General features: G+C 43.2%; 1 protein-coding gene across 4 annotated transcripts in view; it reads left to right on the top strand.

Annotated features, from left to right (window-relative positions):
• Window positions 1–2328: 2328 nt before the first annotated feature.
• The window catches only part of SEMA3D (semaphorin 3D), a 134183-nt gene continuing 122604 nt past the window's right edge, over window positions 2329–13907 (top strand). Inside the window, exon 1 of one of the 4 annotated variants that reach the window (XM_021539566.3) lies at window positions 2329–2466. The gene's annotated coding sequence lies outside the window, so the exon portion shown is untranslated. Of the gene's footprint in view, window positions 2467–2554; window positions 2677–2725; window positions 2864–4342; window positions 4492–13907 lie in introns of those variants that run through there. The other 3 variants (XM_085568257.1, XM_021539570.4, XM_021539567.3) reach the window with 3 other exon arrangements.

Raw genomic sequence — 13907 nt, 5'->3', positions numbered from 1 at the left:
CATTGTTGACATTAATGATCAAGCACAAAATTAAGCAAATGGAAAGTAACAAAAATAGCTGACCTCTCTTCCTCATTTTAGTTATTTATGAAAGATCTGCTTGGTCATTTATTTAATTCATGTTTGTATTATTGCCCAATGAGAAAAGAAAAATGCAGGTATCTGATGTTCAACTTCTCTTTCATGAGCCACTCAGCTTTACAGGTAATTTGAACAGTTGCTCTGGGCACTGAGTGTGGAATTTGGCCTTAGGAAAGCCCCAAATTAGCTACTAAAAAAAAAAAAAAAAAAAAAAAAAAAAAAAGAGATATAAAAACTCCTCACTTTTGAAACTAGTGTTTAAAATGAGGTGTTGAATGCTTCTTCCATCCAATGGTCCATGTCCTTTCTGCACAAGAAATAATGGCATCATCCTCACCATCATTATAATCACCACATCTTCAAAATATGGGAAGGAACCTTTCTCTTCCTATGGAAACGTTAGACCATTTCTCTAAATTTGGCAGAAATCCTTATTTCAGGGGGCATTTCCAACACTCTCTTAAGAGCAAATGCAGTCCTGACCAAAAAGGTCATTTCAAGAGGTGGCATTAACACAGATGCTGAGAAAGGTAAAATTCCTTCTGAATTTTCCAGTAAAGCTGTACTTATCTGCTCTGGGAATTTCTGAGCAGTGGTTTAAAATACAATGCCAAGGAATGCATCGAGTGATCATTTACAATGATGCTGTGCAGATGCGAATGCCTGCTCAGCCCGTGTCCATGGCATGACCTCGTGTAACCTTCTCTGAGAGCCTTCCCAAAGGCGCGTTCGTTCCCTGCTGTCTGCAGAGAAATGTTATTTTATCGGCTTTCCTTTAGCCAGCAGCCACAAGAGGGCGGATTTTTTCCTGTTTTCCTCCATGAAGAGCTTTTATCGGTTTTATAAGCCTTGAAAGACAAAACTTCTCCTATTTATTCCACATTCCCCCTCCCCAGCTGCTAAAATAAAACCCTTTCCAAAACATTTATTTCCCCCCCTACATTTCACAGAGTCTGTAGACTTGTTCCACAAATGAGAAAAGGAAACATTCGTGCCGATTTCTGTTTCAGTCTGAAACATCTCCAGAACACGAAAAAGCCAGAAATTGGCAGAATATTTTCTTTTTATCAGGATTAATGGTCTCAAACCCCTATTCTGTAGTTCTAATAAATGTTTGAAAAACATTTAAAAAAATTCACAAGGATTTTTCTTCCACCAGTCTGCTCCTTATTTTCTATTTGTTGAGCTTCTTCAGTTGCAGAAGAGGGTTATCAGCAGAGTGCCTGTGATCATCAGTGAGTGGGAACAAGGTAAAGTGCAAGAATTATTCTGTAGAAATTCAAAACACAAGCTGGGCTCAAATCTGCATTATACTTATCCCAATTATATTTGTATTAGGTTGTGGCATGTGGAGATTAAAGCAATGGAAAGTTTTACCAGTGATAATGACACGAATGTGGAAATTCAGTATAAAATCTCCTTTTTTTTTTTTTTTTTTTTTTTTTTGAAGGCTTTAAGCAGCAGAAGTCAACAGTCACCGTATCTCCAAAATCCTCCCTTTGTCTTTTGGGAATATAAAACTCATGCTGGTAAGTACAGGCTGTATGTAAGTTTGGTACTGCAGTAACAAACTGTTTAAAAAACTCATGTAAAAAAGATGTAAAGTTGACTTTTGGTGAACCTAAAAACCTCCTCTTTTTTAGCTCCTGTTCTGTATACCCAGACCACCCATCTGACTTCAGTGTGAATGGTAGGTGAAGATGAAGTTCTGCTGAGGTGAGTTACAGAGTGGAAACTCCAATATATTTCTCTGGACTCCCTTGGTTCTGATGTTATTTGACGGGAGCAACAGTCGGGGTCTGTTCCACAACTGAGCTGCCAGCTGAAGACTTTCAATCTGAGCCCTTCACTGAAGGAAACACAGCTCTTGAAAGAACCCCAGTGTGTCCTGTCTGGAAGTGTGTGATACTGTCTGTGCCATGTGTGCAGTGGCTCTCAGCCTGTGGGCAGGAAGGCTCTTCCTCGGGCAGCCGCAGAGGAAATATGTTGGAGAGAATGGTTTGGTGTGGGAGTGGGCTGGTCCAGGAGAGAAATTCTCTCTTAGGAAGTGGTCTGCAACATGGGAAAGCTGGAGAAACACCAATGTAGCACATTCCGGGGGCAAAACAAATAAATGCCAGGGCAGATGCGTCCCTGGCAGCTACAGTTCTGCACACAGAATGTGCGTAGAAACTCCTAAATGCGCACCAGCCCTGAGCTCCGGGCACTTATCGTGAGTGTGGCGAGCTGGCTTTGTTTACTCAGTCTACAAGCCAGTGTGCTGCCGTTCCGTCCCAGAGGGAATGTGTCATGGAACACCGTGAGCGGACCTGAGGCTGCCTTAGCCACGTGGAGGAGGAGCGTACGGCGATCCCGGGCTCGGGATGCTCCTGTGCGAACTCGCAGGTGTGTGATGGGCACCGCCGGAGAGGCTGTGGCCCAGGGAAGGCACACGGGCTGCGGGTGCCCGGGTGGGCACATCGCTGCCACTGCCGGTGCTGGCGTGCTCAGCCCGCCCGGCGGGTGCGAGCAGGGGTGTGCCTGCGCCGGCTGACACACACCCGGACACACAGGCGCACTCTCAGGCGGCAGCCCATTTGCTGGAGGGGTGTGCATGTGCGTGCGAGGGAGTGGAAAGGGGTGGCGGGATGGAGGGAGGGCGGCCGGGGGAAAGTCTGACACTCGGCGCAGAAGGAGCGAGACCCTCCGCCGCCGCCGCCGCCGGGGAGGAGCCGCCGCGCTCGCAACGCCTCCGACACCGGCCCGGCGCGGCCCCGGCCCCGCCGCGCTCCGGCCCCGGCAGGTACCGGCCGGCCCCGCGGCTCCGCGGCGCTGGGAGGGTGGAGGGCGGTGCGGGGAGCTGCCTGCGGTCCCCTCGGCCTGTCCGGACCCTCCGCTCGCCTCTGCCCCGGGCGCTGCCCCGGCAGGAGCGGAGCGGTGCCGGCACCTGGCGGCCCCCGGGCCACCTGCCTCGCTGTCAGCGGGGAGATGGGGCTGGCTTAGGAAAGGGCTGGGCTTGGGAGTGAAGGGACAGGAGGAGATAGTTTTGGGGAGCGGAGCGTAGAGGCTGTGGGATGGGAGAAGAGTAGGTGCGCTCAGCCCGGCACCCCTGCTCCTGCTCCGCAGAGGTAGCTCCGGGCTCCGGGAAGGCAGCAGGGCATGATCAGCCCATGCTCCTCAGCAGAACTGTTGCTTGCTGGAGCGGTGGCAGAATTCCTTCCTTTCCACACAGTCCTCCAGCATCGCGGTGAGCGCGACTGCTGAGCGCGCCCATCGCTGGGAGCGCAGCGCACCTGGCTGGCCGGGCTGCGGCCGAAGGGAGATCGTTCGCCTGCTCACAGGGAACACCGCCACTTCACTTTGTGAAGGAACTCACAGGGTGCGAGTTGCTTCGTCCCTCCTTGTTTTGCAGCGAATATTGCAAAATGAAAGCTGTTGCTTGTAGAAGGGAAACATTCCTGAGCGCGTTAGGTAATCGGTGACTGTGCTGCAGGAGCACAGGGCAGCCACCTATGTTTCCTCAGAAAGAGCTTCGCTTTGATTTGAATTGGGACAACTTGTCCAAGAATAATAGAGATAAGTGGGTCCAGAGGCTGAGAAAGCAGCAGTTCACATTGTGTCCGCGTCTCTGACAGAGGCCAGGAAGATGCAGGCAAGCACTTGAGGAATTACAATTCCTCATGTCACTTTCTCTCTTTTACTTGCAAATCTGGGGGACGAGTAAGGAGGCCTGATTACACTATTTACCATTTGGAGGTGTTTAATGCAAATGGCATGCTACCTCTATACTATTTTCCAAGTCCTCATTAGTATAATTGATGTGATTTTTCATCTTTGCCTTTTAATTAGTTAATTTAGGTTATTATGGGCTTGATCCAGAAAAGCACGTCATCTGCAAGAAAGGGTCAAAGTCTTCTGTGAAAGTTGGATGTCTAAATAGTCTTCTAAAGAGAAATAGGGGTATTTTAATCCATAATTGTAAACCTACTGTTAGACAGAGATATCCAAATTCTGCAGGTGCCACACCTCTTTTTCTTAAAATTTCCAAGACAAGTCCTGCTCTGAGATGTCTCATAAATTGAAGCATTTTCGCCTTGATCAGGCTAAGCAGCTTGGCTTCACTTTTAGTTGAACTTTATTTTGGCTAAGACATCCAGACTAGCTTGAGATCCAGGAACTAAATTTGCTTTCCCTCTCCTCAGGACTGGATCGATCAGCAGGGATTCTCAGGGTGTGGGCAGCAGAACAGGCTCCCATTAGGGAGCACTGGGAGTTGTGCTCTAGACCAGGCAGAAGTGCTGTGAATCCAAGTCTCCTACAGTCAGTGTGTGGGCTCTGCCCATTGAGTGCTTTAACCAGAAATGGAAATAGCAACTTCACCAGTCTCTGCTGTGTCTGAAAACACAAGAATGACTTCTATTACAAAAGCTGGTAGGTGCTTTCAATAATGCCAAGAAGGGAGAAGTTTCTTTCAGTAGTGCAGAGTAAGGTGACTCATATGAGAAAGATATAATTTCAAGTTGTATTCCTGCCCTCAGCTTTCTCTTGGTGAGTAGCTACAGTCAGATCCCCAGAAGACTGATACCTCTTTTTGACCCCTCTCCCAAGAAATGGCCTCTGCCTGATTCTTTTCCAACTGCAGGTTGTGCCACCAACCAACCTTCCAAAACACTGTAATTGCGTAATTGCTCTGATCTTACTCTGCTTCCCAATGTTGTTTTTTATTTTTGTTTTGTTTTCTGAGAGGTGATGTTTTCACTGCAGATACCACTGTGTTCATTACGCAGATTGTGCTGCAGCCTGGACATTCTACTGGGATTTTGCAATTGAATTAAATGAAACAAAGCCTTGGGGAGGGAAAAGTTTTAATTAAGCTGGAGTGTTAAATGGAAATAGATGCTGTTCATTGGGAAATAACCCTTTTAAGTGTTTGAGGATACTACATCTTTATTACTTAGAGATTATGTAATGATAATTAAGCAGCTAACCATGTAAAAAGCAAGATATTGAAAAGCAAGATATTGAAAAGCAAAGGCAAAGGATGAAACACTCCAAACAGCACCTGTCCTTATTTTGATCCTAGCAGAAGGGATATATATGCTCAGCCTCTTCCATGTCACAAAACAAGCAGAGGAGTGAATGTCCCACACAATCAGGATTTTTACAGTTTAACTGGCAGAAAGCCATAAACACTGGAGTCACCCTGTGAGCCTGCTGTTAACTCAGGGTGGCCAAAATAATGATGTCTTTCTGGATTCTTTTTTTAATTCCTGTTTTGTTTTTCCTCTCATTCTTTTTGCTGTTAAAAATGCAGCAGCTGTAATCTCAGATGTCGCTCCACTGTGTGCCACTAACATGCTGGTCACCTGTGGATCCAGGGAGGCTGATTCATCAGCTGGGAATCAGCTGAATTCCCAGCACATGCCAGGATTTCTTTGGCTAAAACCCCTGGTGCTGGAATTGGCCAGTGAGCCACCTCTGTGCTCTTTGAGGTTTCCTCCATGAGGGAATCCTTTGGGGCTGGTTAAGCAGGCTTTCCCACCGCGCTCTCTTGGCAGGGCAGCCTGCGGGATTGCCGGAGCTGTGCTTGGCCCTTTGTCTCTTTAACCCCTGGAGAGAGCCAAAGGTGTGTGCAAAATGCCATTAAATCAGATAGACGCAGGGAACGTGCCGTGTGTTTGTTTTCCTGGCTTGCTGGATTCTCTCCAGCTGCAAACAGGCAGCAGAGAAGCTCACAGTAAAGCCATGTGCATGAGATGTGAAGTCCAGTGGCTGTATTTAGGTGTGAAGGAAATTTTGCTCCATGGGTGTACTATTTTTAACTTTTTTATAGTCCTGCACCTTTGTCGCACTTCTCAACAGTTTCCCCCTGCCCCAACATTTCTGTCTGGGTTTTATATATTTTATAAACTTAGCAATGGCAGTGAGTCATTATTTAAATAATCCCTGTATAAATCTTTAGCCCTTTTATCTTCTTCTTTCTACCCTTGTGTATTCAGAAAGGCCCCTCTCTGGTATTGTTGGTCTTTTTCCATGTTCTGGAGACATGCTGCGAGAACATGCACGTGTTATCTGACAGTAGATGATAAAAAAAAAAAAAATCAAAAAAAAGAAAAAAAAAAAAAGCGCACAACCCTTCTATTCTGCTCTCCCCAGCTTAGATGGATCCAACGTCACATGGAGGGGATCCAGGATGAGTCAGGAAGCAATGCTGTGGTCCAAAATTCCACTTTGCGTTACAGCTGGGAGGCAGAGTTTAGCAGCATCATGTGGATTTATTTTCTTTAAAAGGGAACTGCAAAATAACTTATGGAAGTCACATAACCTAATGGGCAGAAGAGATAACAGTAAGCCAAGAAGAACCTGGGTTCCCAGCTGGGTTGAATCATTGACTCGATTGACTATCAGTGTGAAGGGTGTGGTAGTTTAAGACTGGGACATTATACTGGCATTAAATAAGTCATTGCACTTCCCCACAACGTAATTGGAAAATGTGATTAATTTTCAAAGCTCTGTTGGTACCTGAGAGTTTCCCTAATAGTTTCTTTGGTCAGACTCAGCACAGGCCATTAGAGACATTTATTTTCAAATTTAAGTTTTCAGGACAAATCCTAAATGTCTCAGAACATATGTGGCTAAAGACAGATTCATGCATTAGAGCTTATATGTGCATGGAGACCTGTAATTCTGCTCTGCATGGATTTCACACTGAGTGTGTTACTCAGCTTTCAGTAACACTTATCCTTTTTTGTACATCTTTGCATATTTTTCTTCCTGTGCTACTATAAACAGAAGAGTTGTGTGAGCTTTTTCTTATAATGTGGTCAGTTTAAAAGCAAAATAAATAACCATAATTAAACTGTTTCCAATTTAGTTTGGTCAGAGAATCAGGAGACTTGCAGGAAGCAGATGTCATGTAGCAAAAGAGAGGCTAAAACCTCTGTAACATCTAAACATACTTCAGTGACGTGCTGGGTTGTTGTTGCTTTCTTATTTTTTTCTTATTCCAAGGGGGTGGGCAGAAGAGAAGTTACAAATTTTCCTGGAACAGCCTCTTCCAAAATTCCTGAAGACACTGCAGCACCAAGTCTGATCTCATCTTGTGTCAGCATAACTCATGCCTAAATGCACTGGGAACAGAAAGCCTAGGATTAACTAAAATTATACAAATCTAAGGCTGTCATAAAATGAAAGATTTGGGCCTGTTCTCAACCGGTCTGTACTTAGTGACTTCAAGAGACTTAAGCACATGTTTAAAGATAGGCTGCTGTGTAAAATGCTCTCTTGAAAGAGTTACTTTCTCAAAGTCTAAGCCTAGAGTGAGATTGAGCCTTTTAAAAGTTAAGTGCAGTCTTGAGGGCTGGTGTGGTCAAATAGTCCAGCTTTATTTTGGCTAGAATTTTAAGATTTTGAACAGCTAGATCTAATGGTATGTGCCTACCTAGCCTGTTGTATTCCCCTGGAATTTATCAATGACACACTCCATATAATTGTGGTTACTTTTTGTCCGTCTAAAATCCTTTTTTGGTTTTTCAAGGGCAGACTGCAAAGAGAGAGTATGTAAAAAATTCTTTCTAAACCAAAAGCAAAAAGTTGATTTTTTTCCCCTTCCACAATGAAGAATTAAAACAATGTCTGTTCCTCTCATGCTTAATGTCAGAATCTCTGCTAAAAAATAGTAACAAGAAATATTATGACTTTTTCATATGGAACTTATTCCCTGTATTTTATAATGCATATGTGTGAGGTTTTATGAAGGCTTATACTAAAAGGCTTTAGCACAGTGTAATAAAGGAAAAATGCTCATAACATCCTTGGGTACCAGAGGGCTCCACTTTGAGAGAGGGAAATAAAATAAAGGGCAATGAGTAGTAGTATTAGGGTATTGCAAGTGCAGCTCCTTTTCTCCAAGATTTACAGTAAGAACAGCTCTAACTGTAAAGTTATCTAGATTTAATAATCTGTAGCTTTGCAAAATGTAGCAAAAGGTTCCATCTGCATATAAATTACCTTTACATAAATATTTTACTTAATTTCATGTGTTATTTCCCTTTTTTTAAGTGGGTGCTGGAAAACATTTATTAAGAACATGAATAAATCTTCAAAGCTGCTACTATACTGTGTCCTAGTAATGGAGTGATCATTTGTTGTATTTCTCTGAAGATCCATTATTTATTCAATAGAAATCAGAGAAGACACAGGAACAAATTTGTCACTTGTGTTTATATAGTCATTAGTTAAAAGCAGTGGGCCTTTTCTCATTTGGAGAAGCTTTAATTAATTTATTAGCTATGCTTCAGTAGCATCAGGAGGGGCCTGTCAGACATCATAGAACCATAAAATGGTTTGGGTTGGAAGGGACCTTCAAGATCATCAGTTTCCAAGCCCCCTGCATGGGACTCATTTGGGATCCTGAGCACTGAGCTCTCACAACAGACTGATGTGAGTAGGGTCAGTCTTTTACTTCTGCCAATATTTGAAATCAAAACGAAATTGTATAAAAATATTTCAGTGGCTCAGGTGCTGAGGTGGCCTGGAAGGGGTTTTTCCTAAGTGTGGGTCAGAGCAGTGCTGTTGCTGGTGTTGAGCATGGCTTTCTCAGCCACCTCAGTTCCACATTTTTGTGAGTGCTCCATTGGCTGGCCCAGCAGAAAGAGACTGGCTTTGCACAGCTGCTGCACCATCTTCCAGGGATAACACTTCTTTTTCTGGATCTGCCCCGATTAAGGTTTTGCTATCAGTGTTGATATTTCCTACCTGGTACTGAACTACATTGAATGAATCATTAGGAGACCAATCCTACCTGTTCCCAAAGGAGCGTGCCAGCCCTGGAGCTGCTGGATGGAAGGTGTTGGGAGAGAGGGATCTTCTCCTGTCAGTCTGTGAGACCTGGGCACACCTGGAGCCCATGCCAGCTCTGCAGGTGTTTCTGAGCCTGTATCTGAGCACTTTTATCTGTTTCTGAGTAGTCCCAGCTCTGTTGTGTCTGCACCCTGTGTCCCAGGTGCTGTGGGCAGGGGTGGCTACATGTAAAGCCTGGAAACAGCAAAAGAACAGTTTTACCCTGATCTTTAAGGCTGAACTTGGCTGACTGAAGAGTGATTTAATATCATAAATCTCTGTTATTAATCTGATTTTCCCCTAAAACTATTTTAATAGGTGAGGATGCTTTACATAACTACAGTCTGAATCATTGTGGTCAGTTGATCTGATGTTTTGTACAATCTGTAATCTTGTCAGAAGTGAAGGGTTTTTCGGACCTCATAAAATCCAAGGTGTTTATTTTAAGACTCAGTTTATTATTTTGCAAATTGAACTCAAAGCTTTGAAGGATTTAAGGAAAAGCTAACTTGATGTAATTTTTGAAATGTCACTCCCACCTAACTGAGGAAAAACAAAAGCAAGAGAATTGGTGCGTCTAAGGAAGTTACTAACATTGTTCAAGCCCAAGGGTCTTTTAGGTGCTCTTTCTAGAAAAGAAAAGGTGCATTTATCTGTGCTCCTCTGTGCAGCCTGTCTTTTTAAGATGAATGTCCTGGGTAATACTGTTTGCAGCATACAGGTTTGTTTTGGAGTTACGATTTGGTGTTTAGAGTCCTCTAGTGACATCTACAAAAAAGCAGATATATTTCATCTCATAAAGCTGCCTCAGCTGGGAAAGAAAGTAAAAAATGGATTTATGGCAAAGAAATACCTTCTCCAGTATAACACCCCAAGAACCTGTGCAACTTGCAGTGAAGTTAAGGGAGTTTTCACATGGCTTTTATTCCTTAAATAAAATAATTATAAACTGCTTAAGCTGAAGATTGATTAAACTCACATAATAAAATTTATGTGAAGGGGGAAATGGGCTGATTTTCTTAAGATATTTGTCTACAAATTCACTTGTCTGTGATTTGGTTTTAACGTTGGTGGGTTTTTTTTTTTTGGTTTTTTTTTTTTTTTTTTAATTTCCCTAAAGAATTTTACACTTTTAAGTAGAGATAAATTGCTTTGCTGTCCTCAGGAGACTGAAGCTCCTGTGTCCTTTGCTTCCTGTGACTTTGCTACAGCTCATTACTTTCCTAAATGGCAACAGGAGCACCATTATGAAAGTCGTAACACAGACAGTTATCTCCTCAATGGTACTTAAAATCAAATCCTTCCTACTTGGTGAAAGATGAGTTACTGTGCTTTGGCTCCTTAAGTGATGGAATGATGGAAGGATTGGTTTATTTCTCTATTTGTTGCTGTTGTACATTGATGTGTAAGGATGAAGAATGAATACTGAAGCACAATACACTACTGAAAGCTCCAGTGCCCATTTCTCTGGCTTTTCACAGCCTGACAGAAAAGCAGAAAATGTGTACAGCAACAGTGCAGGGAGTTTGTCTCAATTCCAAACATCTGCTTTCAAAGCAAGAGAAAAAAGAAAAAAGCAGAATGCAATTGTCTTCCATTTAAAAGCCAAGGTGAGATTCTGTGTGGTTTATCCTTTTTTTTTTTTTTTTTTTCCCCACTGTGTCTTGTGGTACTGCCAACATGTCCTGTGGTACACGGGCTTGGTCGTTCCTAAGAGGAATTAACCATCGTTACCTTTTAGTGGCAGCAGTTCTCCAGGTGGTTTCAAGTCACAGGACAATCTGCTCCTGCTTCCAAACTCCCCTCTGAAATTTCATCTCCTTCCTACAGTTAAACTCTCTTTTGTGCTTTTGTAAAAGCTTCGGGCATCGTTCTCCTGTATCCTGTCAATTCCCAGAAACGGCCGTGACATGATGAAAACCTCTCACTCCCCAGGGGTACTCTGCTCTGGCAATCTGACATGTGGGGTGTTAAACTGTGAAATGGAGAGAATTCAGACAGATTTCGGGTCTTGTGCCAGGTTTTCACGACAATGGTAGAAATTCCTTTGTGATAACATTGATATCACAGGCACAGCTGTTCTGCAGTTGGTCAGTGATGAAATATAGATAGTCATTTTCTTAGTGAAGACAGGCTTTACTTCTATTCTTATCCTAGGTTACAACCATTATTTATGGGCAATAAAATCTGTTCTACTAAATGGTGTTAAAAAAAAATAAAAGTACTTTCCATCCTTTCTGTGCTTTCCTTCCTTCCTTTCCCTACAAACAAGGTAAATGCCACTGAAGTAATGTGAGAAAAGCATTTTGGAATGTATGTGGATTTGTTGTGTTTTATTTTCCATCCAGGAATTCAACATGACACAATGGAAAGTGGGATTTGACATCTCCAAAATAAACTATTAGACAGTCTATAAAGTGCTGCACTCATCTTTATAAGATAAATAGTGTGTAAGGCCAGAATAGCTGGGACACAGTGGATTTGATAACAAGCAGCATTGTTATCTTCAGTGCAAGCATCAGCAGAGATTACAGTGGTCTGTTGTGGTGGCCCTGGGGGAATCTCACAAGGCCTTGCAGTAGGCAGTGTACAATTTGTTTTCATTCTTTTCTCAGCAAAATACTGGTTTGATGCTTGGAAAGCATGACCTTGTTTAAATTGTGCTGATTCCCCTCATTCTGGTTTGAGCCACATGGGAGAAGAGGTGTGAGCAGAAGCAGCTAGAAAAGCTGAAAAGGTGCTGATGGAGGAGGGATAAATTAGTGACTGACAATGAGCAGTTTGTTCTGAAGAGCCACCAAGACTCCGTGGGCCTTGTGCTCAGGATTCAGAATCCTCAGTCTGTGTCTCCAGTATTCTCTCCTAGAAAATCAGTAGCTTTTTTCCATGTTGTTTTACAAGATCTCACCAGTGGGATCTGGTCTGAGCTGCCCTTATATTCTAGAAATCTTCCCAGGCTTGGCCTGTGTGTGCCATGGCTCAGAAGGAAAACCCAGCTATGCTGTGGAGGCTGCAGCAATTGCTCAGAGCTCTTTTTGGACATCTCAAGTTGAAGATGTGACCTCAGTCCCATGGGTATCTTTTCTTGTATAGCAGTCATTTCCACCTTCTGCTTTTCTGTTAGGCTGGGAGAAAGTTCCAAAATAGGCATTTGAGGTTTTGGCAGTGTTTGCCTAAGCACTTACTCTTCATTCCCCTACCAAGATATGGTGCTGTGTGGGATTCTCTGCTGTGTGTAAAAGTCTGGAGTAATTTGTTCCTCTAGTGGTTTGCAAGACAGGTTGGAAACCCTGACACAGAACAAACATGTTTCCTCGTTCTGAAGCTGGCTGATGGGGCAGAACTTTCTCATATTGGTTTAGGAGATTTAACTTTTTCTGTTTCAGAAGATGGACAAGGCAGTCCCATGCAAAGGATGTTGCAGAATCTTGCTTTCCTGATATCCCCAGAAACTGAATCTTATTTGGATAATAAGAGCTAGTCCACAAACAAGCTACTGGATTCAATTTAAGGGTAACTGTGTAATGCTTTGGGGGTCTAGTTAAAATGCAGGAGATGATCAAATATCCCTCTAATAACCAGAAGTCTGAAAAGCCTTTTATAATTACTTCAGTAGCTTTCTTGAAAGATGCATGGTGCTTCACCTGTTTGTTTCCCACGAGTTGTCCATACCCTGTGCTCCTGGTTTCTGAAAACAGAACGTGGTTAGACTGTGATAATTCAAGGTTGATATGGGGTTGTTTTGATTAGTTAGAGATCAAGGCAGCTATCCTAGAAGGGGGGAACTTCACTTGTACCAGAAACAGTGTTTTTATCTTGTCATTTGCTTGAATGGTATGGGGCTGACACCTCTCTCTCTACAGAAACTGGTTTTTCTGTTTCACTTTAATGAGATAATTACAAAAAAAAAAAATCTTTCCAGATGAAAGGAACAGAGTCTGTTTTATAAATTGACCCATATTGCAGCCCAGGTGCAAGTTCAAGGCAAGTCAGAGGACATGCTCAGCATCCAGCAGTTCTCCCCAAGATTATTCTGAGAAGCACATATCACCCAGTGCTGAAGCCTGCTCTGGACTGATAAAGGTTGTCTACACGTGGGAGTCAGCCACTGTTCAACTGGAATAACAGTGTACAGAGTGGTATCTCCTCACACTGACTGCATGTCCTGTCACAGGCTGTCTGCCCTAAGGCTGCTGTTCAAATTAAGTAAAATTGCTTCCTAATTAAGGAAGTTGCTTCCTTCTAGTACACACTTCTGTGTGATGTGATTGTAGAGCAGCCAGTGTGCTGCTAATTCACATTTACTGGGTCTGGACTCTCATGCTGACCTGCCCCAAGTATTTAAATTTTAAGATCTTGGTCTGTGGTACTTCTCTAAGTGAAGAGACCTGGTGTCAGTGCACTGTGCTGGGAGGCAGAGTGCTCAGAAGCTGCATGCCACAGTAGAACTCTGAAGTGAATGCAGTATTTTCACTGATTTTAGTGCAAGTTCCAACTCTGTGCTGGTGTTACTATGTTTAGTTGTATCACAGTAACACGTAAAAAATCCTGGAATTTTGGCCTCACTGTGCTCTTTCTGCTAAGATCTAAGGATAGCTAGAGAAAATGAGTAAAAGTGAGAAGGGAGGCTTGGAATCAGGTTTGATTTATGAGGAAGAATGAAAGGCTTTGAGTGTGCATAGCTTGTTAAGAGTTTGACAAAGAAGACATGACTGTAAATACTTCAAAAGTTTCATTCAAAAAACAGCAGAGGATTTGCTTGATGCTTAGGACATTCTAAAGGTTAGGACAGCAGCTCAGGAGACCTGGGGTTAATTCCATGACACATGTCCTTAAGGCAAGTCAATTCTGGTTACATCCTAGCAAATTCCTAAGGGCACCCAACTGCCTCTGCTTTGTCTACATCACTGAGTATTTGTCAGCTGATTGAAAAACACCTAATTTAGACAATTAACTAGATAAATACCTTTGCTGGGCTAGAACTTGGCCTCTACCTTCGTCAGCTG

This window comes from Lonchura striata, chromosome 1A (genome assembly GCF_050655825.1).
Source record: "Lonchura striata isolate lonStrDom1 chromosome 1A, ASM5065582v1, whole genome shotgun sequence".
In the NCBI taxonomy this organism is placed as follows: Eukaryota; Metazoa; Chordata; class Aves; order Passeriformes; family Estrildidae; genus Lonchura; species Lonchura striata.
Note: the sequence above shows the minus strand (reverse complement) of the source record. Positions and strands in the feature narration are given on the sequence as shown.